The 25,320-nt window shown below is 46.1% G+C and overlaps 1 long non-coding RNA gene across 1 annotated transcript; it reads left to right on the top strand.

Annotated features, from left to right (window-relative positions):
• The first annotated feature begins 11,739 nt into the window (after window positions 1–11,739).
• LOC135825649 (uncharacterized) lies at window positions 11,740–24,460 on the top strand. The gene is made up of 3 exons (XR_010555098.1): window positions 11,740–11,809; window positions 12,351–12,432; window positions 24,122–24,460. It is a non-coding gene; the product is annotated as an uncharacterized LOC135825649 (long non-coding RNA).
• The last annotated feature ends 860 nt before the right edge of the window (window positions 24,461–25,320 follow it).

Below are 25,320 nucleotides of genomic sequence, written 5' to 3'. Positions count from 1 at the left end.
GGGTCTTTTTTCCAAAAAGGTTGACCGTGGCATTGACTAAACGAGCCAGACCAAAACTCCAGATCTTGAAGCGCCATTTGAGACCAGCTGAGTTTTGCATGCCACGACTCACGGTTCATAATCAGTGCATAAAATGACCTCGTCCTCAACCTGCACACGGGGCCCAATGCCAGCGACATAGATAGCAAATACCCCGTAAGCCTGGCCAATTGTCTGGCAGTTGGATATTCGACCTGTGACAGCTTTTCTACAAACGTCTTCAGCTTTTCCACCCGTCCCTTAGTGACCCGTATGATCCCTTCCCTCATGTCGACTTCCATGCCAAGCATTTCTACCGTCTGTGAGGGCTCCCAGTGGCACTTATTTTCGTTTGGAACAAATCCGGCCTGAACTAGATCTGATTTCAATCTTTTCGCTACTGCCTGTGCACCCTCAACTGTAGAGTGCCCACCCGACCCGTCATCCATGTAAAGCTGGCATCTGATGCCGTCCCTCCGCCAGTGTCTTAGTAAGACACGGGTTACCTTCGTGAAAATGTATGGGGCAGTGGATAAACCGAAGGGGAGAACACGGAAAACGAACCACCTGCGATCACCCCCCTTCCCCACCCAGGAGAAACCTAAGTACTTCCAATACGCCTTCGCAATTTCAATATGATGGTACCCACTCTTCAAATCGAACGTAACCAAATAATCTCCCTGAGAGTACACATTTGCCACGACCTTCATGTCCTCGAGCTTGAACTTAAAGTTTTGCAAATGCTTGTTTACATACCTCAAGTCCACAATGAGTCGTAGCTTCTTGCCGTTGTTCACAACGCCTAACGGACTGGTGACTACAACATCCTCCCTTTTTACTTCTTGAATGCAACCCTGGTTCAGCAGACTTTCCACCGAGTCACAAACAAACTCGGCATTCTCGCATGCACTGCGGTGGTTTGCAAATTCTCTTGCACGCGGGACCTCTATGAAGGGCAGTGCGTATCCATGCAGTACTATGGTTTGAATAAACCTAGATGCCCCCATCATGCGCCAAAATTGCATACATTTAGCTAGGCTACCTACTTGAACATCTTGAACACCAACTTCACGCACATCCCACCCACCATCAGCCTCCATCAAATAAGAATCAACATCTCTTTCTTCATCGGAATGAATTGGTGCAACAACAGCAGGCTTATTTTCTAGCAGCGGGGGCAGAGATGGTCTGGGTGCAGAATCTGACGAAGTGGTCAGCGCTGCCGCAGCGGTGGCACACAGGCCTGGGGGGTCTGGGGGGAACTGCTGGGGCAGGGGTTGCTGTGACGCCCGGCGTGAAGGGGATTGGGGAATTGCCCCAGCTCCTGGACGAGGTGGCTGGGGCACTGCCACGAAAGGGCTGCCTAACGTTAACAGTGGGGGCTCTTTGCTTCGTGCTTTGAATCGCAGCGATTAGCTTTTTTGACTTTTCGGAGGACGACAGGATGTCGACCAGCTCACCCCCCTCTTGAAACCTGCTGGCCGCCTCGTGGCCATGCACATCCGCCACCACCAACCATTCTTGTCTAGCAGACAGCAACGACTCACCTCTTCTGAGCCTCTTAGAGAGACTTCGGCCACCCTTCAGCTTCCGCAGGTCCCGCCTGGTCTTCTTGAGTTGGCGTTGCAGCTGCTCATTCAGGCCGTGCTGCACTTCATAAGACCTTGTCTTCCACTTTCGCGCTGACATCGAGGTGGAGGATCTTCGCGACTTCTTCGATTTTTTGAATTTTTTGGTTTTTCTTTTCCGGCGGGAGTCATCCGACGAGTCAGACGAATCTGATGACGAGGACGATGAAGAAGATGATGACGAAGAAGATGAAGACGACGACGACACAGAAACATTACGGCGTTTACGCTTGGACGAGGACGACTCATTTCCCCGTTCCAGCTGTCCCTCGAGGAGCCTGATTCTCAGGGCGCTCTCTTCCTTTTCCGCCTCAAACTTCTCCCTCATTGCATTGAGCTCCACGGTCAGCTGCGCTGCCGAGGGGGCCTTGGATTTTTTCCTTGGAGGTACCAGCTGCGCTGCCGAGGGGGCCTTGGATTTCCTTGGAGGCATAACGGAAAGGCAGGTAGATCTACGACTGACGAAATCAAGGGAGTCCAGAAAAAGGCAACCAGCTTGCAAAGCAAGAAAACAAAAGATGAGGGACTGCGGCGTACCAGTACGCCCAAAACTGTTGGACCTCGGTCCCAGACCTGTTCGTTCGAAAAGAACAACATTTCTTGTTTATTTCGTAAAACTCAGCCAACAAGAAATGAAAACGTCTTATCGGAATCACGATTCCATGTGTCATGAAAGAAATAGCTAGAATTATTTCCCTCTGACTAACTCCCTATCAATAATTATGATGAACTTACAGCAGTGGATCTTATAAAATGATTTATTTATCGATTCCCATTGATGGGGCGGTACCGAACACTCGTGTAGCAATCTGATGGTACATCAGAATGAATTAAGACCTGCAATAATTAATTAAGAAAACTGGTACTGACCAAGGCGCTTGCTCACGGCAAACTTGATGACATTCTACCATAGTTTCCTCCGAAACAAAATTGCTAGCACAGTTAGAAAGTGAACAAAATTAATATCAGGCTAATCATTCATTTTCAAGTTACCCTTTACCGTTTGTGCCTATAAATTTCCATTTTTTCCACCAATATACTTGACAATACATTAATTGGACAGCCGGCTTGACGTGAAAAGTAGCGGTGCACACGTGCGCCTCTTACACGTGCAACGAAATATTATATATTTTGGCGGGGAAGTCGACAGAAATTATTTTAGCCCTAGAACTACCGCAGGCATCATAAAATTATGATGCATTTGCGAATTTCAAAATGGGATTGCTGTTATATGGGGGCTTAGAATCTCCCCAAATTTTGTGACTTTTATTTATTTTGTATTTTGTTAATGGGAGTGGGTTATGTTTTCAAAAATTTAGTACAGTTCCGAATTGCCAGGGGGTGCTACCTAGAAGTACCGCGCTGCATCATATGACTCCACATACCATAGGCATCAATAAGAGGGCGAATTTGGCTTAGAACCACGCGTGAATAACGCGAAGAGGAATACATTTGGGAGCAAGGAGATTGGGGATCATGAAGGTGGTGATTTGTACATATGGACATGCTAATAATTATGCATACTTCGAAGTATTTCACGTGTCGTTATGGTCAATATCGTAATCCTGAATCCTGCCGAAACAGACAAATTTGTTCGTCCGAAGTTTGGAAAGTGATCCACTATGTCATCTGCGATATACAACGATATGAAGTGCCAGGGCAGCTGTAATGTTCTAGGAACTTCCTTTGAGTTTACATTGGTCTGGCGGAAGCCATGTTCAGTAGGCGCAGTGTCGCTGCCGATAAAGCATTTCATTTGATTTTGAAATTTTTGGGCAGGAGTTTGGGGATGAATGCGAGGAGAGTGCATGGAGCTTTGTGCGCGAGCAATTAGAAGTGACCGAACCCAGAGACACATAGTTATTATGCTCCAGATGAAGATGAGTGGATACTAATTGCTCCGGCTTCTCGATCAGTCTGATCCGGACCTGAGTCGAGGGAGCAAGCGGATAATGGTGGTGATAAAGCTATGGAGCCATACACATAACAGAACATCAATCTCCAAAACTCGGGCAGGTTTTCCTTCATGAAACTGGGTTCTCTGGCAAAGTCGGTAGATATTGGAAATTTGTTGCTCCAAGCAAACGCGAATGCTCGCAACCGGTTGTTGCTTCCGAAGTTTGCGGGCTTTTCCGGGATATTCACAATTTTGAAGGTGGGGCAGATGCATTATTTGCATTTATTGACCAGAATATGATCCATGTCATGATCACGTGCACAAGGTAGCAGGGAAAACAGAACATTTAATAGGATAGGACTCTACTTTGAGTGAAGGCAATATCATGGAATTGGTTTCGCAAATTTTCGCAAGAGGCGTCCTCTGAACCCGCAATAATTTGCCGACGGCCCTTCGGCTCGATAGGAATGGACGCCATAATTATAATCATGTAAAATCCCAAAAAATAGTTTCCAGGAAGTACTCTGCTACTTGAAGCTTGATCACGAAGATGGTCTCCGGACACGACGGCGAACGGAAATTATTCGTTTGCTATGAATCGCGACACCACGTTCTCCTTTCGCTCGTAAATGTATTTATCACAGCATTCAAAGAATGACCAGCCTGGCTGAGAAAAATCCAGCAAGTTGGCCAAGCAGCAGCCATTTCCGGGGTGAGGGACTGAAATGTAGAGTTTGCAGGATGAGCATGGCAAGCAAATGCTCTTTTATTTTTCCGTAAACTGACGAGAGGTCGCCCTTTCGCTGCGCGCAATGCCAGCTGCTGGTCTCCAAGATAGTGCACCTGTCATTGGTTCTTCCTTTTAAAAGGTACCTTTTACCCCAAGGACTTCTTTTTCTACACATATTGCCGAAAATAATTCCAAGCAGGTATGTTTAAGTCCGGTGGATTATGATGCCTCCGGTAATTCTAGGGTAGTTGAAATGTTGGTAGCTCTAGGTTTAAAGTGACGTCCCGTTAGTCCTTCGCGTATTGAAGTACATTTTAATGTAAAAATAGTGGCATATTATACTAACGCACTAGCAACTGCTGAAATGTGCAGAAAAACTTGAGCTCATTGTGAAATTCGAAACTCGGGTATTGTAATGAGCCTGAAGTGTGTCCATTTTATGAGTATTATCGGGTATTGAGCCAATAATAAATGTAGAAAATAAAAAGGACATATGGAAACGAGTTAAGAGTAACTCTCCACCACTGTAACTAGTTTTTTTTTACTACTTTAAAAAAAAAGAAGTAGAGCCACGTTAACCCGTCATGTGTGAGCCATGAATAAGGGGAGTGGTGGCGTGGTCTGGGATGCTCTGCCGACCTTGGGTCTCGGCTTCATCACAACCAGGCGCGCCAATAGCAGAGAGAGAAAGAGAGGGAGAGAGAGAGAGAGACATAGACAGAGAGAGAGAGAGAGAGAGAGAGAGAGAGAGAGAGAGAGAGAGAGAGAGAGAGAGAGAGAGAGAGAGAGAGAGAGATAGAGAGAGAGAGAGTGAGAGAGAGAGAGAGAGAGAGAGAGAGAGAGAGAGAGATAGAAAGAGAGAGAGAGAGAGAGATAGAAAGAGAGAGAGAGAGAGAGAGAGAGAGAGAGTGAGAGAGAGAGAGAGAAAGAGAGAGAGAGAGAGAGAGAGAGAGATAGATAGATAGAGAGAGAGTGAGAGAGAGAGAGAGAGAGAGAGAGATAGAAAGAGAGAGAGAGAGAGAGAGAGAGAGAGAGAGAAAGAGAGAGAGAGAGAGAGAGAGAGAGAGAGAGAGAGATAGAGAGAGAGAGAGAGTGAGAGAGAGAGAGAGAGAGATAGAGAGATAGAGAGAGAGTGAGAGAGAGAGAGAGAGATACTACATGTACAAGCATACACAATCAGAAAGTGCAACAACTAGGCACAAAACTGACAGAGTAGTGAGACATTCGACGTCCTGACACCTAGCTTCAACACATCTCCGTAGCACTAACCGACAGCCTTCCAAATCGGAAGGTTCAAGGTTATAGAGAGACCAAAGAGGGAAAGGTAAGCGCAACGAAAATGAGCACAAGCTACAGTCCCAATGGAACAAAGAATGTCGATTGTTACTGGACGATGACGATGGACTTGTGCTGCCACGAGCCTCCTCTCGATTTGGTTATTCCTCTCTTTCTTATTTAGCCGCTGACCACTGGAACTCAGTTCCGGCATCTGTCCGCCTTGCTGCTTCGCCAAGTCAATTTCGTATCGCAATCCTAGATTGGCTAGGGTACCCCGTAAGGAAACCATAGGTCTGTGGGGACTGCCCTAGAGAAATATGAATAAATACTATATATACTACTATACTATGAGACCAGTAGGATACTTCGTCCATACTTCGTCATCGTCCAGTAACAATCGACATTCTTTGTTCCATAGGGACTGTAGCTTGTGCTCATTTTCGTTGCGCTTACCTTCTCCTCTTTGGTCTCTCTATAACCTTGAACCTTCCGAGTTGGAAGGCTGTCGGTTAGCGCAACAGAGATGTGTTGAAGCCAGGGAGTAGTACAATGTACTACTCCCTGGTTGAAGCTAGGTGTCAGGACGTCGAATGTCTCAGTAGTAGTCACTACTCTGTCAGTTTTGTGCCTAGTTGTTGCACTTTCTGACTGTATAATTATAGTGTCTTGTTACAGTGATGGAGAGTTACCCTTAACTCGTTTCCATATGTCCTTTTTTCTTTTCTACATTGCGAAAATAATTATTAATTGGAAGTACGGGTATTGATAATATTGAGCAAGCTACCCAGCCTGGTACCCTGGCAGGCTGGCAGGCTGGCAGGCTGGGTGTAACATGGCCATAATATCCTACATGCTCTTTATATCATGTAATTTCTTCTTGGCCAGAGCCAGAGGTTATCAATACACTCCGCAGCAGCAGCTGCATGTTCACCCTACCTGTTCATTCTTCTACTCGCCAGTCAAGGAAATCGACATGTTTCTGAAGAACGCTATCTCTATGGCAGCCATGCCGCGTTACAGTTGTTATACAATACAGTCGACTAGGCTTTCTCCAAATCGGCCAGCCGACAAATTCGCCGAAAAGGAGGACTGATCGAAAAATCGCTAAGCCTTTAGCCGATTTTGGAGGGTTTCTTTGAGAATCGCTGAAAATCTAGCAAATGTTGTTGCAAAGTGCGTTTATGAACGAATGATGTAATTGATGTTGCATGCAATTGCAAGCATGACCATGATATTTTATATTTATTACAACATCTCAAGACTCGGTAGAAACACCGGCCAATGTTAAGAGAGTGGGTGATTGCCAACCACAGCGATAAATAAAAGTAAGGGGAGGGAAAAAGAAAGAGTAGCAAAATGAACAGCAACAACAACTCCGTAAAGAAAGATAATGTCAAATAAAAACAGTGAAAAACACAGAGACGCAAAGGACATGTGGATAATGAGCTATTTATGTCGTAGTAAATAAGGGGCGGCACGGATCTTAAACAGGCGGAGTGAGGTCAGATCCTTAACTTCTCCGGGTAGAGTGAGCCAAACAGAATAAGCAATAAAGAGAGGAGAGTGCAAAAGAGTGGATGAGTTACACTTAGGGAGTAAGAGCGAGTTTCTAGTTCTTAGGGAAGAGAACCAATTAAAACACATGAGATGAGGTGGGCACAACTCAAGCTTAATAGAATAGACAAGAGAAGCCAGGTGTGCACTGCGTCCATGTGATAACGGGGTTGTGTGAGCGATTTTATAAAGGGCGGATGATGAGAGCATGCGGGGTGGACGGAGGAGAATTTTAAGGATTTTTTTGTGGTGTATTTCAAGCTTTGCAGCAGCGGAAGAGGATAATCCAACCCAAGACGTATCGGCATAATCAAATATTGGGCGAAGGTAGGCTAAATAAAAATGAAGCTTGCAAGAAAGTGGGAGGTAGAAGCAGTGGGGGGAGAGAATGCCTATGGATGTACTTGATTTTTTACAGATATAATCGATGTGGGGTACCCAAGAGAGTGCAGAGTCAATCACAATGCCAAGGTGTTTGTGAGAAGACACTATGTCAATTGGATTTGGAAAGTTGGCATGGATGAGGGTTGTGAACTCTGGCTGGGGCGGGAAGAGCATGATCTTTGTTTTTGATAGATTTGGGGACAATCTCCAGGACGACATCCAGGAAAGAACTTCCTGAATGCCAGCACGCAAGTTGTTTTTCAGGCCAGTGAGGGAAGCTGATGAGGTGAGAAGGGTTGTGTCGTCAGCAAACAGAGACGTTCCAGGGAAGACTGCAGGTAAATCGTTTACGTAAATTATAAATAGTAGGGGACCAAGAATTGATCCTTGAGGAACGCCTGACAATACTGGCTCTGCAGCCGAGGATGTGCCAAGCACAGTTACGTACTGATAACGCCCAGAGAGATAAGATTTCAGCCAGGAGATTGGTTTTTTACGTACCCTGAATGCATGCTCGAGCTTGGCCAAAAGTCCTCGATGCCAGACGGTATCAAACGCCTTGGCCAAGTCAAAGAAGCAAATACCAGCAAGCGCTCTGTTATCCCTATGCTGGCACACCTGCTGCACGATGCGGGTCAGTTGAAGGGAGGTGGGGTCGCCTTTACGAAACCCGGCCAGATTGAGCGGGACTCAGAAACGGCGAAACATGTCTGTATAAGTGATCATAAAAGATGCGTTCACATACGTTGGACACGCAGGGAAGAAGAGAGATAGGGCTGTAGTTTGCAGGTTCGTGGCGGGAACCTTTCTTGTATACAGGTATGACTTTCGCTGTTTTCCATGCGGAAGGGAATATGCCCGTGGTAAATGACATGTTGAAAATATGGCACAAAGGGAATGCTATGGATGGTGCCAGGGCCTTGAGGACCCGGTTGGGGATGCCGTCGGGACCAGATGCGTTGCACGTCGGAAGCTTCTTCAGATGACGCCGGACAGTGGTAGTTGTGGTGATGACGGACGTGAAACAAGCTGAGGGCTCCGAGGGAATGATAATAGGGGGAATAGAGAGCAACGGGTCATCTGCCCGAGTCACAGAGGCAAACTGGGCGTTTAATGCGGTAGCTTTGGCCAAAGGGTCAGCCGCCTGCTGAGTCCCTGTGGTGAGTGACCGAATTTCCCGTGATACGTTTCGAATTATTGCTTGTCTCACAAACTGGTGAAGCGATGGACGGTGTCTACCCTGCAAAGTAGTTTGCACTGAGCGGATATAAGCTCTGTACTTTGTCCGCGTCAGGGTTTTCACTATATTTCGCTGCTGTTGGTATACTTGATTGTTTTGTTGTGTTGGGTACTTCTTAAAAATGCTATAGAGATCATATTTCCACTTGATTGCTGTGCGGAGATGGGCATCAACCCAGGGTGGCTGACTGGGCCGTCGGCAGCGGTGAGAATACGGCTGCTTTCCGAATGGCCAGAGGTGCTTCTCAAGGGCACTGTTGAGAATGGAAGAAAAGTGCAAAAGCGCATCATTGACGTTGCTGGCACGCAGATGCCAGCTCCAGTCAATACCAGCGAGGTCTGCATTCACACTATCCCAGGCGGAAGATGGCACGGATTTAAAGTCATATTCCGGCTTTGCAGGAACATTCCTGAAGTGGTATTGGGGTGCAGCAGCGGGATGTCCGTTTGCAGCAAGTTCCTCACGATAAACAGCATCAGTAGGCAGTAGAAAGTGACTGAGGATCTGTGCGTGGTCAGATGCACCAAGAGGAGCAAGAGATGTAACATAGAGTAGTAGGTGAGGATGATCCGTGAGCACAACGTCAATACACGATGTTGAGCCGTGGGGGATAAAGTGTGTGGGGAATGTCACCATTTGCTCAAGGCCAAAACAAGAGAAGAGGTTACGGAACTCCCTTCCAGCACGATCCGTGGTGTCTGTAGGAGACCAGTCAGAGTGGCGAGCATTCAAGTCTCCTGCAAGTACAATCGCAGAATTGGGGAGGCTAATATTGGACAGACAGTCCTCTAGGAGGTCACTAAATGCCTGGACTTGGGAGATGCTGTCTCCAGGGGGTCTGTAAACAGAGCAGATGATGAGGGGGAGTGAGGGAAGTATCGATGTGTTGGACAGTGGCCACACCTTTTATCGTTCTGGAGGCACTTCGTCCAGAGCTGGAGTAGGAATTCTCGTCAATAAAAATATTGTAAGAAATATCGATTCGTACCAATTCTATTCGAACCGAGTAGTTTCGCTACCGATACTGCTAACTTGAAGTCGTAACAGTAGAGGTGTATCAGTCATCTGCTGCTACGCTCCTACCCTACAACGTTCTACAGCTAACCCTGTTGAGACCGATGAATTTTATTCCTTGCTGAGCAAAGCTGTTGGAAATGCCAATCGTCGTGACGTCTTGTGTACTGGGTGACATGAATGCCAAGGTAGGCAGTTGGCCAGCTGGCTCATCGAACCCAGTAGGAATGTACTCAAAACACAGAATGAGTAATGACAACGGAAGCCGTCTAATTGAATTTTGTGAGACGCATCACCTGCTACTAGCTAACACAATGTTCAAGCACCGCATGCAGCATCGTGCAACGTGGTTTGCTGATGGCTTGTGTCATAACGATGGGAATCAAGTCAGGAACATGATCGATTTTATCATGGTACGGAAATCGGACGTGTCAATTGTCACTAACGCGCGATCATATGGAGGCTTAATACCCCGATCTGATCATCATTCAGTAATTGCAGATGTTCGGCTTTCTTTCAAGAAATCGAACAATGCTCCCAAAGCCAACCACCTATGCTTTGTAACATATAATCGGCCTTCTGCCGACACGCAGAAACAATATCAACGTATTCTGTCTGAGTCACTACCCGTCGTACAGTCACCACCACCGTCATCGCAGGGAGAAATTGATACTCTATGGAACAGTTTTGTGTCGACTGTACATGGTGCCGCATGTACGTCTTTTGGCATTCAGCCTCGGCGTGCTAAGCCAACTCGGAGCACAAATCCAGCTATAAAACAATTATCCCAAGACCAAAAAGATCTCCACATACCCATCCATGCTGAGCCAGATCCTGCCAGAAGAAAAGTTCTAAAAGAAGAGCGCAACAGTATTCAGCACAAAATCAGAAAAATACTGAGGCAGGATGGAGACAACTTCTGGCAAAGGCAGGCAGAAGCTACTGATGCTTTACGACCTGACCCACGCTCCTATTACAATGCAATCCGGAATCTGCACCAAATGAAGTCGAACACCAACACTCCTCCTGTTCGGCTGGCAGACGATGATGGCAATATCATGACAAGCATTCAATGGAATCTCGACACATTTAGCAAATACTTCTAGTCAATATTTCATCGCCCTCACCTACCCTGTGATTTCCGTGGCTCGCAAGATATCAATGATGAGGAATTGCCGTTTATCACCCAAGAAGTCACTTCAAATCACACCGAACACCGAAGGCAACAAACGCATGGGACACTCACTTCCCTCCCATACCTGCCTTGCACGGAGTTGTATCATTATACAAACACCCTTCTCGAACGCATAACACATTGATACAACACCTAAAGCAGGTATCACAAGTCAACTTTGCCCAGCAGACTATGAACGTGACAGACGATATCACCACGCGGTCAGCCCACCATCCTAAGTGCCCGTGAATAGTGATCAAGCTCATGCTCTAAGCCTCAGAACCGTGACAGTCATGTAGTTCCCACTTTCCGTAAATACAGTTTCATGATCCACCCTACATCACACATACACGATGGCAACGCTTGGAAAGCAGGATAAGGCGCCAAAGAGTTTAAACAGAATTTGGCCGCGTGTCTCCGAATCGCCCCTCCCCTGCACGGGTTATCCGGCTAGCTGGCCTGGGGCTGGTAGGTCCAACAACAACACATACTTATCTCAATATGCAGCCATTGGGTCGTGTACATGCTAATGTACAAGTTCCATACTCTCTTCTCCAGCAGGGGTTCCTGCACGCCACTCTATCAGCAAGCCGTGTCGCTCTACCTACCTACCGTTATTCTGCTGTCCCGGCGCTCGACATGTTTCCGAAGCACGCTATCTCTATGGTTGCCGTGCTACGCTACAGTTACCCGGCAATAAATAGGTACGCTACCCCACGCATCCTCTTCAGAATGCAATTTTCACAAGGTAACTTACATTCTCTGTTGTTGTGCTCGTGACAGCAGAGGTGCATTGCTTACAGTTGGTGTGTTGTGTGCGGTCCCTTATTCTATATTCCGCCGACCAGCTCAAGAAGACAGACTTCTATAGTGTGTCAGATTGACAAGCATGGTAAGAAATAATAATTCTAATTTATCTTCGCACTGCCTGTCATGTTCATATTATTCTTGTGAGGGGCAATAACTATCTGTTTCGTATTGTGCCTACATAAACGCACACACATACACGAAACCAGTCGCCCTGAGATGCTTGTCAACCATGTAGTGCTTTGACGATGATGTCTTGGTCCAATCTGCTCCTGCCAAACGGGGAAGGTGGTTGGTAGCAAGTGTAGATTCGTGAGTGGCCTAGCGCGCGGGCCATCTCAGCACTACACACACATGCTCTGTGAGTACATGGACCAGGGATGGTGGCGCTTGGTAAAGAAACCTGCAGCATGTTCACCATCAGATAATAATAATTGTAATACGGCTGAGTGGAAATGAAAACTGTTCCTGTTCAAAATTATTCTCAGAACCTGGTACCATGGTTCACGCGAAAAATCACACAAACTTCATGTTTTCTGAACGCATCTACACATTGTTTCCAGGCCAAGGATGTTCATCAAAGCGGCAGACATTATTTTTGTAATTTTGCTGCGTTTGTGCTACAGGCTGGATCAGTTGTTATGTCCGTGCTTGCACTGGCTTCTGTCCTCATCCTCCTTTTCACCTCGGAGAGCCGCGGACAAGAACGTAAGTCACGACCATCTAATGTGTGCATGCCTGCGTACATAGAAGTGCTTGTGCCGATCAAAAACTCCACTAGAGCTTTGAGCGGCGCTCGACCTTTTTTTGCTCGGCAATTTATACAGATCGATTGGGTGTGTGGAAGGGAGCTAGCTAGGTTCATGATTTGATCATTTCACGCTATTTCGACTTAGTAGCTGTGTTATATGCATAGAAGTACAAGACTTAGTAGCTGTGTTATATGCATAGAAGTACAAGACTTAGTAGCTGTGTTATATGCATAGAAGTACAAGACTAAGTAGCGTACAGTTGAGATTTGATCTTACGAAGACTAGCTTGTGTTGAACAGTATACTAGTAGCAGCTCTGTGCCGTGCCGTGATAGAGATCTTGCGTTTTTTCTGCGTGGAAAAGGGGGGGGGGAGTGGAAACGTTTTAGTTGCTTTAGGCGATATGCGATGTATAATGTAGCTGAAATTCGATCTACAGCCGATTTTTCGTCGAAACTATCGGTGTTGCGTCGTGCCTTTGAAGGGGTGCAGGGTTCAATTGCTCGCAATTATGACGTCCAGGAAAGACTTGGGATGGTAGTGAGGCAGACTTGCCACTTTTGCGAAGTGCACGTCACGTCAAGTGTGATTGTGTGGTTTCTTGCGTGTCTGAAGAGATGAGCATTCCTAGTGCAAGTAGGAAACCCGTGGTCGCATGGCTTCATATCCGTGAAAAAGCCAACTCTAGTTCATGGCATGCGCGCATATCACAATCGACTGTGCAGAGCACGTAATAGGAGTACCTAGTACAGTTGCGCTCGGTGAAATCCGGCCCGAAGTGCAAAGCCGGCGCCGCGAAGCCAGCTCCCATTACATCACTGGCGATTTGTGTGTATGAACTCAACTGTACGCACCTCGTGTAAAAGTTCGGAGTGCACGTGTTGCATGCTAAAAACAGTTCAAAATTTCTTTCATTCACTTCACTCAAGCACAGCAGGATCTTCTCGATAGCGGAGTACCCAACATCCTGTTTCAACCTCCCTGCTCGCCGGACATGAATCCAAACGAGAATGTGTGGGCTCTTCTCAAGAAGAGAATAATTCCACATCGCTGCGAGAATGCTGACCAGCTGGTGCAGGCACTGCACCTGGCGTGGGACTCGTTGGGTCCTGACACAGTTTCCCCATACGTGGAGTCGTGGAGTCAATGTCACGTCGTGTTGAAGCCCTAATCGAAGCTGATGGTGGCCACACAAAATATTGAAGCCCTGCTGTTCTGTGTATGAAATAAACTGCTTCGAAACGATCTCCGTCTTCTTTACTTGTGCTGAACTGAAATGAATGTTACACTTGTCTTTGTTTGGCGCGGTTTTTACACTTTGGTGTAAGCATGCATGCGTATGAGTACAGCACATGCACAGTTCATACGGCACACGCGCACACTAGCACTTGTACAACTTTGAGGGCGTCAAGGGCCGCATCAGTACTGGGCGCCAGTTATGCACTTCGGGCCGGATTTCACCGAGCGCAACTGTACTACTGGGCCGTGGTCGCATGGCTTCATATCCGTGAAAAAGCCAACTCTAGTTCATGGCATGCGCGCATATCACAATCGACTGTGCAGAGCACGTAATAGGAGTACCTAGTACTAGTAGGGTGTTCAGTCACGTGACATGTGATTTCTTATTCTTTGGATTTTGGCACCAAATTTTTTTTAATCGAAAGCTCTAGGTTTCAGGAGGATCTTGGTGAAGTTTCAGCGAAAAACAAGCAAAAGTGGCCGCGCAGTGGCCCGTTGAAGTTTTCGCCCATTCACACTATGCCACGTGATGAGGCTCAAACCTTAGTACTAGTACTACTAAGGTTTGAGCCTCATCACGTGACTAAGCACCACCAGACCCCAGAGCTCCGGCATGATGCCTCGTGCTGCTAGATTCATTGTGCCCATGGTAACGCTAAACTGATTGGTCGTCCCAATAGTGATCAATGACATAACATAACATGTACATAACATGTACATGTATGTGTAGAATTCAATACCGCGTTGCGTCATAGTTTAGCCATGCAGAGATTTCGCTAAAACGAAGTCATGAAGCAAGTGTTCTTAGCTAAATACTAGTCCGGCCACCCTTTACTGGGAGGTGAGCGGAAGGGATAGATCGATAAATACATGTAGATAGATAGGTAGAGAGAGAGAGAGAGAGAGAGAGAGAGAGAGAGAGAAAGAGAGAGAGAGAGAGAGAGAGAGAGAGAGAGAGAGAAAGAGAGAGACAGACAGAGAGAGACAGACAGAGAGAGAGAGAGACATAGAGAGAGAGAGAGAGAGAGAGAGAGAGAGAGAGAGAGAGAGAGAGAGAGAGAGAGAGAGAGAGAGAGAGAGAGAGAGAGAGAGAGAGAGAGAGAGAGAGAGAGAGAGAGAGAGAGAGAGAGAGAGAGATAAACAGATATAGAGAGTGAGGCACAAATATAGAGACAGCGGACCGAGCCAGAGAGAGAGAGAGATAGTGAGTACTAAGTGGAACACTTCGCTGACGGTTCTGGCCCCAGCTAAACTCCTTACATGGACATGATCTGAACTAGATGCTGTAAAAATGATATAGATTATATCAGATTGGCACTTCTGGGATATTGATTTTTGTCTTGAAGGTACCATTATTGCATTAATCTTAATCCAGAATTGTCAGGTTTGAGCCAGCGATTGAATATTCTGTGTCAATAAGGAATCAGGGACAGAAAGCCTTGCTTCAGGGAAATATTTTGTCCCAAGAACAGATATTATAGTATCTTTGTTGGAGAAAGCTTCTTCCACGAGCAAGCTTAGCCCAGTCACAATCATCACCACGCACTATTGAATAGTTTAACCCAACATAACCGTAACAAAGAACCCTTATCAGCACAATGGCATACGTCTGCACTAACTACATGTATTTGCGTGAGGGTTAACGTTGGATTTGTTGGCATGCCTCTTGAGGATAAAGGATTACCTGCATGCTCATTCAAACGGACGTGATCTATCGTCAATAGTCCAAAGTTATAGTTATCGTTAAGGCCGTGAACTGTAGGTTGGTCATCGTAACTACCCGTGAACTGTAGGCTCCTCGTCGTAACTGCTACCATTAGTACAATCGTAAACAGGATAATGGTTAGACCACAGGGGGCTTGGAGAAACCGTACCACAGCCAGATCCCCGCCAGTTCAGGATAGCACAGCATTCTCACTTGACATGAGACGTTGACTTGTTTCTGTAGACTAGTGCACTGGCATCGATTGGTACAGCTGATGATGACTAGTCCAGGGTAGTGACTCTGTGATCTCTGTGATCGCGATCCTCTAGACTCCTCTGCTTGGCGTCAGACATGCGAGACAACTTCATGATGGACAACGTGATTCCGGAAAGCACTGGGCCGGGTAGCTAATTGCCTTTTTCGCCAGATTTCAAACTGGCCCCACCACAGACCAGTGACAAAGTGTAATGATAAGCGTGACAAATGGTCCATTGGTTTGATTGCGCCTTGACTGCCTGCATCACAAGCCGTGAGCGTGACAGCATAGTCCTTGCCCTTGACGTCGGCGTATTCGATGCAGCATTAATACTTATGGAGCCTGGTCTGTCGGGCAGAATCGTTAGATCGGTAATTGTTATAGGCATTGTGCAAAGCGTGCGTGTCCGCTTTGGTCCGTAACTTTGTTTCTGCAAGTTCAAAGCGACTAGCTAGCACGATCTTGACCACTTGTTTGCCAGTAGTCTTCTCAGGCAGTGTGCTGGTATCCACTTAACGTACTACACCAGAAGTACAGTTCTGACAAGAGTGAATGTTTGCCTAGATGACGGTGTGCATTTTAGTACTTTGAACGCGGCGGGATCGAGCGGGGCTTAGAAAATGAAGCAGATCAGCGAGCCGCATCCACCCAGAGCAGAGTTCATCCATGTCGAAGAGGAATGGCACCCATGCGAGCGAGCAGTATCCCTCCGTGTATTATTTATTTATTTATTTATTTATTTCTGCACCTCGTGGCATGTCAAGACAGCCAATTGAATTGAGGAGAGGGTGAGACCAACCACGGAAGAAGAGAAAAAAAGAAAATTAAGAGCACGTACACAAAATGGGAAGGGATTAGCAACTTACAAAGCAATGGGATGCTCAGCGAGCTATGCAGCGGAAGTGGTGACTGTGACTTTGTTTACTGGGAGATACTGAAGTGCTGTCTGACGAGGGTACGGAATTTGGGCATATCTGGAGCTTGTCTAACACTGGGAGGCAGTTGGAGCCACGTGGAGTAGGAGGAAAAGAAAGGGGAATTTACGAATAGGGTAGACCTAGCTAGGGGGAGACGAACGCAGCTTCGGGTGGTGCCACCTGAATTGAACCAATTAAGGGACTGTAAATGAGCAGGGTGCTGGTCAAGGAAAATTGAATGCGCCAGGGTGCACTTGGAAGCATCAAGGTAATGTTGCAGAGTGGTAGTGGATGCAGCAGCATACAAGTCTAGATTTGAGGTATAGGTAAGGTGTCGCGGACTGGAACGATAACATTCATGGTATTCTTAGGACAAAACCTGTGCGAATAAGAGGTGGGATATTTGGGGTATGCGGTAACGGTAGAGATAACCAGCCCATAGTGGATTCTGCGGATAGTGGTAAGATATGTTAGAGACCTCCTGTTTTACAGAGCTCGTCCCCCTGCGGATACCAGGTATACCACCTAGATAACTATTACATGTATGAGAGGGGGAGAGTGATGAGAATTGGACGATTACCGGAGATGCGATGACACCTAATGAAAAATAGGTCGGATGTGTGTTACAGCAGCATGTATCATAGGAACAGTGTCTTAGCAGTACAAGGTCAGTAAGCTACTTGTCCTTCCATAGCTGCTGGCACCATCAATATATCACCCGTTATGAGACCTCTGGTTTCATTCCACGTGACGTAGAGTAGCGAAGACTGCGTTGTGTGAGACAATGCAATGGCCATTGTCTCTGCTGCTGATTTCGGGGCTTCACAGGATTGTGCTGTACGTAGTAGCATGGTCTACAGACGTAACCATGGTAACGTCGTTGGACGCTGTGTGTACACTGTAGGCCTACTGCATGCGGGGATACTGGAACTGTACTAGAAGTAGTAGTACTACTAGAGTAGAACTGCAGTCAGTACAGGAACTACTGAATATTCTATTACTAATACTATACTATTACTAGTACTCAGTAGTACACCTACTGAGTCTGTACTGTCGTGGACATGCAAACCCCTGTTGGAGGTCAAGCGGTCCCAGGGCGAGCGCGGTGGCCATGCAGCCGTTACTTGGCGGTAGTACATTGTGCACTACGATCAAAGTGTACACGCGCACTGCATGCTACGTTCTGTACACAGTGAGGGCGCGGGCACCGGTCCTTCGACTGTACTTCCATGTCCAGGACAGTAGTCTACGCAGATGCTGATACTCTGGCTCTCGTGCTTGTATTGTTGTTGTTGTTGTTGTTACGGTGGTGTTGGTGTTGTACTGTATTGTCTAGAGCGTGACGGAACGTGCACGTTTCTACTGTTCTTTAACAGTTCACGGTTACTTTACGATAGTCCCCTGTGTCCGATTTAGCAGGACACGCGTTGCCCTGTCATGGAGCGTATCCTCTGACCTTGAGTTGTTAAGCACCCTCCTGAGCCTGTCATGTTGTGTCAGGTTGTGTAGTCTATCTTCTGGCATCTGTCAAAGGGAATACGTCTCGACACGCGCGGGCATGTGTACACGTACAGGTAGGACATGCACTGACACTGTGAGTGTGACTCGACACTTCATCTAGCTCCACTCAGGCTTCATGTCGCGATCGCAGAGCTAGACGGATCCTATGTGCACGCTGTACATGCAAGCACACAGTCGTAGTATCCAAGCAATCACTCGTGTTGGCTCCGTTTTAATAATTATTGCATCCGGACGTCAGGAGGAGAGAGCGAGAGAGAATGTCTCATATAAGTGTACATGATTGTACAGTCATGACGTCATTATGTGCATCACAAATACACGGTAGCCGTGTAGCCTTTACAATTATTATTACTGTATATCACCTTATTTTCGGTGTTGTAAAATTTCGGTAAAAGCCAACCCCTGACCTTTCGGTGTAAGGATAAATTCGGTATGCAGGCACCAAAAAAAAAAAAAAAAAAAAACGCATCTTGCATGCACTAATCACTAATGTCACTAATATCTCCGGCTAGCTAGGCTCCACATAATGTACATGTATATTATAAGTACATGCACTATCAGTGTACAAGTTGATTTTTTTTAATTTGACAGTGATGTTCATGATTTTTACATATTTTGGTATTTCGGAAAATTTTAGGTGTAATGTTAAATTAGGTGATCCAGGACCAGTACCGAAGTTACCGAAATTTAAATTACACCGAAATAAAGGTGTTATACAGTATTTGCTCCAGACGTGACCATGGTGACACACGATAGCGTGTCGCTGACAAGTGTCTCTCCGTGCCTCTGCCTCTGGACTGTCTGTAGACTAGTATAGTGATACATTCTACACTGCAGTCAGTCAGTCAGTCAGTGTACAGTCAGTCAGTGCAGACAGTCAGACAGTCAGTCAGTGCACAGAGTCCCAGTCGAATGCTGCGGGACTGCATCATACTTCATAGGTCTACAGGAATACTAGCCACAGGTGCATGTATTATTATTATGCATAGGCGTATCAATGGGATAACGACATTACCCGGTACGTAATCCGGTAATGCTCAGACTAGTCGACTCCGTGTTCTCCGGTAGCTCACATGTTGTAAAACAATGAGCGTGAGTGGACTTGGGTAAGTAATTTTAGTTGGGATGGATTGCTTCGGTGGACGAGTGAGCATGTTCTCGTCCGGTAATGACTAGGTCACAGACCGTACTAGTAGAGTAGTACTAGTATGGTGTAGAGAAGAACGTGACGTAACAGAGCCAAGACAACCAACCAGCCAGCCAGCTACATACTGTGCCTCCTCTAGGATTTCAAACCAACCACGGCACCAGGTACACTTGTACACGTTCACTTGGCGCAACTCTTGCAACCCCGTCAGTCCCGGGTTCTTGTACATTCCAGTGCGGCTATTGTACATCAGGGAATCTTAGGTCCCTCTGATTGACTAACCCGGGTGGTCTTCTTCCAAGCTGGTCCAAGTACCCTCAAGGCAAGCGTGTCGCTGACGCGGCTGACCCGGTTTGGGATCAGAAACTGGCTGTAAATAAAGTCTGACAGTCTGCCATTTACGGTACATGTATTTGACCATTCCTGCGGAGGTTTGTAAAATATCATTCTTTGGAAAACCACGGAGGTGATCGTGGACACCGGCAGAGACTAGGGCGAGAGGTGGATAGCTTGGTCGGTCAATACTCTCAGTGGTCGAACTCCCTTTTATCGTGTGACAATAAGCCAAACTCAAGACTGAATGGGAACACGAAATGCTTTCAAACCCTTTTTTGACATCACCCCCGTAGTGTGTGCCATGACTCTGGTCGCACAGCTACAGACTGTCTGAAACTGCACAAGAACTTCTTTTTTTAGTCCTAAGTCGCGCCCCGCCGTGCTCATTCTTCATGCAAGCCTACTACTAGTACTACTAGTACTAGTAGTGTAGTAGTGTAGAGCTTGCCTTGTCCGCGCGCGCCGCGTGGCGAGTGGTTGTCAATTTTGTTATTGCCATGGAAACGAATCATTGGTTGCCATTTTTATTTTTGTAACGTGCGTGATCTAAGGCTAGGAGGCTACTACCCACAGTCAGTCAACCAACGTATCTGAACTTACTCCGGCACGGCCTGGAGGTTATCTTATATCAAAGTGAAAGTGAACTTGCTCTCTCTCAACCACGACTCTCTCTCCTCTCTCTTCTCTGATCTCTCTCTTATGAGATGCAAAACTAGAGAACTTATATAGAATCTAACAAGGCCGTTGGCAAGGGGGCCAGCTAGGAAGCTTCAGCTGGTGTCTATTGCGGGAAACAAGCAGCAGGCAGCAAAACAGCTAAAGAATGTATGTGATAGTGTAGCAAGCAATCTGGAAATGCCATTGATTACTCGCAGCGCGCATCAGTGCTACAAAGGAAGCATTGGAGCATGAGGCTGATATCGCAGTGCAGATAAGTCCATACAACTGCACAAGGACCTCTTGCAAATGAAGCATAGCGGCACAAGTATTGTATTTTGGAAACAATGAAGACTACTGATAATTAGTGTTGGTCTAGCTACTCTCCAGTGTGTAGTGGCGCCATGCAAGGATCATGGAAGAACAATCGTAAATGTAGGAAGTACTGTATGCTTCTAAACAATAAGAGTCATGCAAAATACATGTACTACTAGTCATGTGTAAACTGTAAAGCAGGGATACTACACCCTCCCTTCCTACACTAAATCACGCCCTCGTGATTTGACAACGAGTTCGGTGTTGTATGCTGAGCACTACTCACTGGAAGACACCGTCAGTAGGTGGACTGGACAACTAACTTGCATTCACGTACATGTATTCTTGAATCTTGAACAGAGTGCTTGATATTCGGACGAAAGGGTGACAACTGACACTAGTAGGAGTAGTAGTAGTAGTAGTAGTAGCTCGAGCTCAGCAGCAGATCATAGGAGGCGGTGTGAACGTCATAGTAGATAGTGTATTACTTGCAGAGCGTCAACCGGAATATGGCAAATAATATCGGAAATGATAACGTTTTTAGAGTAGACAGAAGAACTGAACTGATAAGAAATCAAAATAGAAGCACATCAGGTTCTCACCATCTCACGGGGTCAAAAAGGGAATATTGTCCTCCAAATAGGACCTTAGAAAAAACCACAGTTGACTTGCTGCACAACCCTGGCACAACCTGCCAGCCAAATCGCAGTACCAAGCCGAACTGAGTACACAAGGGCATTCGCACACACATTGTCCCAGGTTAGCTAGGTAGACCGTGGCTCACCATGATCGGACGCCTACCGGACTAAACTGGATTCACTCTCTTGCATAAAGGAAGACTGAAGAGAACAGAAAGACTGAAGGAAGACAGGAAAGAGAATGCCATATCGGGAATTAGCTTACATTGGACATGGAGCTTGATCGGTAGAGACGCTGTCCGTCATCATTTCGGGCTAGGGGGAGACGTGGCGGGCGAAGGAGTAGCGGCGACAGACGCATCAGGTTGGGCCATGCTGGTACCGGTTATACCAATAAACAATTTACCGCTGCCATCAATTCTGTAGCGCCGCTGCCATCAATGCAATACAGATACCAGGATACTAGGTGGGTTCGAATCTAGCAATTATAAAATTGAACCACCGCTGCCGCCAATGTAACGTGCGTGATCTAAGGCTAGGAGGCTACTACCCACAGTCAGTCAACCAACGTATCTGAACTTACTCCGGCACGGCCTGGAGGTTATCTTATATCAAAGTGAAAGTGAACTTGCTCTCTCTCAACCACGACTCTCTCTCCTCTCTCTTCTCTGATCTCTCTCTTATGAGATGCAAAACTAGAGAACTTATATAGAATCTAACAAGGCCGTTGGCAAGGGGGCCAGCTAGGAAGCTTCAGCTGGTGTCTATTGCGGGAAACAAGCAGCAGGCAGCAAAACAGCTAAAGAATGTATGTGATAGTGTAGCAAGCAATCTGGAAATGCCATTGATTACTCGCAGCGCGCATCAGTGCTACAAAGGAAGCATTGGAGCATGAGGCTGATATCGCAGTGCAGATAAGTCCATACAACTGCACAAGGACCTCTTGCAAATGAAGCATAGCGGCACAAGTATTGTATTTTGGAAACAATGAAGACTACTGATAATTAGTGTTGGTCTAGCTACTCTCCAGTGTGTAGTGGCGCCATGCAAGGATCATGGAAGAACAATCGTAAATGTAGGAAGTACTGTATGCTTCTAAACAATAAGAGTCATGCAAAATACATGTACTACTAGTCATGTGTAAACTGTAAAGCAGGGATACTACATTTTCATGGGAACAATGATGTTATGTGCGCATGTTATGTAGCGCTCGCCGCTCTGCCGCTGGCTCTGCATCTGGCTTTGTTTGACTTCGACTCGTTTGAGTTTGAGCTTTGATTTCGAGTCGGCAAAGAAACGCAGCCGGCCACTTAGTCTGTACTGTGTCAGCTTCTACTTTGTACCAGGTCCCCAAACCAGGCTTGTTTTACTTTTAGTCACAGCCACCGTTCCGAGCCACTTCTGGGGGTTAGGTACTACTACTATTAATTTTAATAATAAGTATTATTGTCGTAGGTGAAGTGGAAGGACCCGGTGTGTTAGTTGTGTGTCAAGTACCATTGCATTACCAGTAGTGGCAGTAGTCAGAATGCTGTACTTGACTAGTACATAATTGTACTACTGTACTGTAGTGGTAGATCTACGTCTTGTACTTGTAGCAGTCAACAACCATGGCCTGGGGCTTCGTCCAGTCGACGATTTATTTTTGAAATGTAGTTGCTGGGCGGCCTGGTCATGTTACATGCTGGCATGGTTACGGCAGACCATCAATGGTACAAGTATATTCGGTAAGATGGCTTTACATCGTAACTAGTTCATTCAAACGTCCGTTTCTAGCTTGCGTACATACATGATTGTACATGTACATGTACATGTATACCCTCACGGAAAATGGGAAAATCTTCAAAATTTCCTTCAGCCTCGTGCCGCAAACGTTAGGAGTCTTTTACTCTACAGACCGTTCTACAGTCGTGGACATCGAAATCAAAAGAGTTGACTGGGCCCGCGCACCCTTACTGCTTTTAGCGTGTACTGCTTTACTGAGTTACACAAAAATGAAGAAAGAACATTTTTTGGAGTGAATAGAATTGACTCTCCAACGTTGGATTCGAACCAGCAACCCAAAGAAAAGTGAAAAATGAAAATTCTGTTGTGATTATGATGTTGTGGACATTGAAATCCAGTTGAATGACCTGGACCGGAGCCCTGCCTCCCTTACCGTTCTAGCGTTCACCCACTGTAGTTAATTAAAGGGGAAGTGAAGCCTAGAATCAAATTTTAACCAGTTGTAGTCTTCGGGGTGCTGAGTCGAATGGTCTTGGTCCGAGGAAGCTGAAACGCTCCAATCCTCCTTTATTCCTAATCTAACTCGCGCACTTCCACCGAAACTGGGTGACTGTGCCCTACTAGATGGGGATTTGTATGCAAAATGTCACTAAAAGCGCCATTTCGTTCTTATAAAGGCACGGATGACCGCGATTGGCCCATACGTTGTACTCTTCCTGAGGCTGAGTCGACTGGTTTTGTTCCGAAAAGGCTGCTATGCAGCGTTCGGTCCTTATTCCCAATCGAGCACAGTTGAATACCGTATTTCCTCGATTATAATTCGCACCTTTTTACACTAAAAATCAAGGGTGAAAAAGGGGTGCGACTTACAATCGAGCATGACTTACTACTGAAGTCAATATAGCAAAACAATATGGCTCAAACCTGGAAATGGGGGTGCGACTTATAATCGAGTGTGACTTATATTCGGGGAGATACGGTAAGCGGTTTCGTGCTCATGCGTACACAAGTCACCTGGTCACCGTGCCTGCAGGGTACAACTTACAGCCTGTTTGGTCGCGTTCCTGTCACTCGAGTTCAACGTTGGTGTGAAAGTTGTGTGCTGCAATGTGTGCTGTAATGTACACACTGTAAAGAAGGACGAGCACTACTCATAACAAGAATTCATTTTTCTCCATGTGTTATTGCAGTCAACACGTGGCTCGATTGCAGCGGAGACGGCGGTAACGAAGTATATGTCAGCACCACCCAGGAAACGTGGGTTGCTGGCGAGCATTTCTGCCAAGGTCAAGGCAGCCATCTCGCCAGCTTTCCCCAGATCACGGCATGCAAGTCAAGTTTACTGCCGTTGCTTGGTCATGTAAGAGTCCACACCAGCTACACCAAATTGCTGGATGGACTTCACTACCGTGATATTGGAAACAAACTGCAATTGTCGGACACCGTTGTCGACTTCAGTCGCGGTGCCGACAATTGCAGTTTTACGTTTCTGGGAGACGAATTACCGCCGGAGGACAATCAGTGCTCATCCACCCTCCATAGAGTCGTCTGCGGACGAACTCACGGTAAGATATCTTTATAGTTTGTATCTTTACAGAAAATTACAGAGGATCTATTCTTTTGCTTGAGGTCTTTAAGTTGCTGTAGCGATAAATAGTATTAGTGAAGCTCAACTTTATATTCCGCACTCTCCTGTAGACGTATAAGCTAGTTTGTTCCCCGCATATGTTCTGTTGTGAGACAACTTTTCCTTTTCCTATTTTTGAGGATAGTCTCAAGAAAATCGATAAGGACAATTTACTCACCATATATTCTCTTTGTTCTTTGCGTAATGTCCGCTTCACTAATGCTATTTATTGCTATAATGCAGTTATTATTTCCGGGTCGCCTATTCATAAGTTGTTTGACAGTTTTTCATTATTCCCTGTAACAGTAACCACCCGAGATGAAAAGGGAATGATAATGTCCGGTTACAAAATTGTTTTTACTTGACTGTATGGATTGTGTCAGTGCTGACACTTCTTGTGAAATATCATTACAGGTTGTAATTTTAAAATTGGCCCAACATCAATTTCAGTACATTCATTCTTGAGGTCGCCGAGTCAAAATGGTGTTTTGCTTTAGGTAGCTGCTTTTACATACTTTTAAAGTTTAAGCCACTGGAATTCACTTCTTTCTCCAAAGAACGGGGAAGAGTGAGTCATACGTGTGATAAATTGTACTGGGTGCAACATGTATGGTGGCACTCTCATAAGAAATTATTCTTTTATGCGCATTCCAGTATGGGCGGCTTTCGAACGGTTAAAGTGAAGTGCGTAACGATGAAATGATCGTATTATTTCTCCTGTTGTATTGCCGTGTAGCTAATATGGACCCATCTACAGTGTGC

The sequence above is a fragment of the Sycon ciliatum genome, chromosome 10, assembly GCF_964019385.1.
Source record: "Sycon ciliatum chromosome 10, ocSycCili1.1, whole genome shotgun sequence".
In the NCBI taxonomy this organism is placed as follows: Eukaryota; Metazoa; Porifera; class Calcarea; order Leucosolenida; family Sycettidae; genus Sycon; species Sycon ciliatum.
Note: the sequence above shows the minus strand (reverse complement) of the source record. Positions and strands in the feature narration are given on the sequence as shown.